This window comes from Panulirus ornatus, chromosome 70, assembly GCF_036320965.1.
Source record: "Panulirus ornatus isolate Po-2019 chromosome 70, ASM3632096v1, whole genome shotgun sequence".
Classification (NCBI taxonomy): domain Eukaryota; kingdom Metazoa; phylum Arthropoda; class Malacostraca; order Decapoda; family Palinuridae; genus Panulirus; species Panulirus ornatus.
This window is the reverse complement of record NC_092293.1, coordinates 1,362,340-1,366,063: the sequence shown is the minus strand read 5'-3', so window position 1 is coordinate 1,366,063 and position 3,724 is coordinate 1,362,340. Positions and strand designations below refer to the sequence as shown.

At 34.4% G+C, this 3,724-nt stretch overlaps 1 non-coding gene across 1 annotated transcript; it reads right to left on the bottom strand.

Annotated features, from left to right (window-relative positions):
• Positions 1-2,967: 2,967 nt before the first annotated feature.
• Positions 2,968-3,039, bottom strand: TRNAI-GAU (transfer RNA isoleucine (anticodon GAU)). Its single transcript has one exon. It is a non-coding gene; the product is annotated as a tRNA-Ile (tRNA).
• Positions 3,040-3,724: the final 685 nt, after the last annotated feature.

Below are 3,724 nucleotides of genomic sequence, written 5' to 3'. Positions count from 1 at the left end.
CTAAATAGTTTCGAAATACCAATACTTTTTGAATCAATAAATCATCATAAGTACTAATAAGACAAAAACCACTTTGACGAAAATTTAGCCATTTTCAAGCATCGAAATAAAAGGATATGAGGTAAATGGCTTTTGGGAAATCATTGTTGAATAGTACACAGTTACTTTCTGAGAACACACACACACACAAAACTAGAGAACATAGCATGAAATTAGGGCAATATTGTTCAAAAATATTCAGAGAAGTAATTTTAAAGTTTATATAAGAGTGGTTGATGAATGGAATAAGAAGAATGAGGTCATGGTTAAGGCAGACACAATACATAAATCTTACAAGTTGTATAATAGTACAGAATGTTCTAGAGATTTGGCCTGGCGAGTGTAGAACTCTCTCCTCACACAGTAAAAATAGGTCATTACACACTCACAGATTCAGAGGTTATCATGTTGAAGGAGAGGTGAAAACTGAAGATTCAAATCAAAGAACAATAAGAAGCGTCATAATGAGATGGGAGAGGGAATTGGTCAATTGACAAATATAGTTTAATCTAAAACATGAACGGTAAATCACTTCGAGTGAAGAAATTCAAGTGGAAAACATAGAACATGAAATACCAAAGAGAATAATTTTTGATATCTGGGATAACATTTAATGTGAGGAAACACGATTTCACCAAATGAGCTTTTGTTAACGCTTCTGGTACAGTGTAAATATATATACACACACACACACACACACACACATATGTATATATATATATATATATATATATATATATATATATATATATATATATATATATATATATATATATATATATATATATATATATATATATATATATATATATACTTATGTGTGTGTGTGTGTGTGTGTGTGTGTGTGTGTGTGTACGGATAAACTTTAAGGCTGGCCGGGGTGTACTGGTGATGCCTTTGACCTAAAATATAAGTTCAAGCCCGTAGGCCGACCCTGCACTTAGCTTGAATCCTTTTGTGTTCACTATAATCTTTTTTACTACATCTCCTCTACTTAATCCCTTTATCTTCACTATGCAAGGCTTATTATAATCTTCACTACAACCTCATCTTCATATGACCTTATCTTGACTAAGCTGGTTTCAAGGAAGGCTTTAGATTTTACCCACTCACACAAACAACGTACTTACACGGGGCCCCACGAGTGTAAAACCCCCTCCTAATACAGTGCAAATAGATGATTACACACACCTACACACCACCACCACCACTAACAATACACAGAGAAATAGCCTTTTTGATTGGTTTTGGATCGGCCCTTGAACGGAGTTTGGAGGATTTGGGGGATCAGGTCAATAAGGTTAAGTTCACTACAACCTCATATTCACTAACGTGAATCTTCACTACTAGCTTATTTTCACTTAATTATATCTTCACTATACCCTCTTCTTCACTACACCGTTATTTCTACCATACCATCATCATTGTACTCCCTGATGTTCACTAGAAATAGTTCTTATCTTCACTACATAATCATTCTGAATAAACTTTACTCCTTGATAACCCTTATCTCTACTACATTCGTATCTTCACTACAGTCGTATCTTCGCCACAACCTATCTTGACAGTATCCTTATCATCACTATACTCTTCCTCACTACACTCTCATCTTAACATCATCCTTCTGTTTACCGAACTTAGTTCAAAGTCTGACTTGAACGTAGCTTTGGAAAGTTTGTGTTCCTCATTGTGTTACCTCCTTATTATCATTGTAAAGGCAATTGTCGCCACTCCTTAACTAAACCCTCATCATCACCACACTCTCATCATTATCATTACTTCTTGATGTTCAATACAAAATCTCAACATATACATTCATCTTCACCACAGAATAATTTTCATAGCCCCTTAATCTTCATTACTCCTTGTTTCAGCTACATTCTTATCTTCCATTCATTCTTATATCGTATATTAGTTACATCTTTACAATATCTTTATATCTTCTCTGTTCCGTCTTTTGGAAAATTGAAAGTGAGAGTAAAGGATTTCCGGCCTTCTGCTCCCTCCTCTTTAAGTCGCCTTGTACGACACGCAGGGAATACGAGGCAAGTATACTTTCTTCCCTATCTCCAGGGATAACAGCATCTGGTGTCCCCAGACGGTCACCCATCCAAGTACTAACCAGACCCAACGTTGCTTAACTTCTCTGATCGGACGATATATATATATATATATATATATATATATATATATATATATATATATATATATATATATATATATATATATATATATATATATATATATATATATATAAGACTGAAAACAATGAATTTCCCAAATAACAAAAATGGAAGCGCCGGGGTTTGAACCCGGGACCTCTCGCATGCCAAGCGAGTGCTCTACCACTGAGCTACGCCCCCAAGAACATATTTTGTGACATAGTATTATATGAAGCACTGAGATGACCACGGCAAAATAGTGTTTGACCGACGTTGCCGACTAGCCGGCAAAATAACCACAGGGTAAATCTCCATGTTGCTGTCGTGTTTTCCTCTCAATTTTCCACGAAGAAATGAGTTTTAATCTTTTATTGTCGTTGCAATAGACTGGAACTAAGCAATAGACTGGAACTAAGCAATAGACTGGAACTAAGCAATAGACTGGAACTAAGCAACAGACTGGAACTAAGCTGACCTGGTATGAGGTCAGAGCCCTCATTATCATCCCTGCTAACTACCGGAAGCAGATTAAGTCGTTCCACAACGGATGTCCGGCCCATGTTAACTCTGATGTGCCCAGCAGTTGGAGGAGGATCGCCAGAAGCTTCTGGAAGATTTCAAGGACGTCTTGGTGGACCTGACCCTTTCAGATAAGGTCGAAAACCCCAATTTATTGTGAAGATCTTTACTACAACGTTGGATGAACATACTGAATGTTGCACACATGTGATGCGGACAAAATGAAAAAAGAAAAAGACAAAAATTATGTCTGGTGTGGGTCTCGAACCCACGACCTTGAGTTTATCAGACTCATGCTCTACCACTGAGCTAACCAGACAATAGAAAATTCGTCTGTTTCTTCAATTTGAAATAATGAAAATCTTTGCGAGGCAGCGTTAAGAAAAGAGAGATGTCTTTGACGAAATTTACTTGCTTGACTCCTTCTTCTGTTCCTCATTATCGAAAGTAAACATACTGAAGGATATATATATATATATATATATATATATATATATATATATATATATATATATATATATATATATATATGTATATATATATATACATATATATATATATATATATATATATATATATATATATATATATATATATATATATATATATATATATATATATATATATCTATATATATATATATTTCTATGAGTCCACGGGGAAAATGAAACACAAAAAGTTCCCAAGTGCACTTTCGTGTAATAATCACATCATCAGGGGAGACACAAGAGAGGAATATAACAGTCAGTTGATATACATCGAAGAGACGAAGCTGGGACGCCATTTGGTAAACATGTGATTGTCCAAAATTGTGATCCTGTCCAATATATATATATATATATATATATATATATATATATACATATATATATCCAGGTGAGGATATTCCCTCAAAGGCCCAGTCCTCTGTTCTTAACGCTACCTCGCTATCGCGGGAAATAGCGAATAGTATGAAAAAAAAAAAAAAAAAAAAAAAAAAATATATATATATATGTATATATATA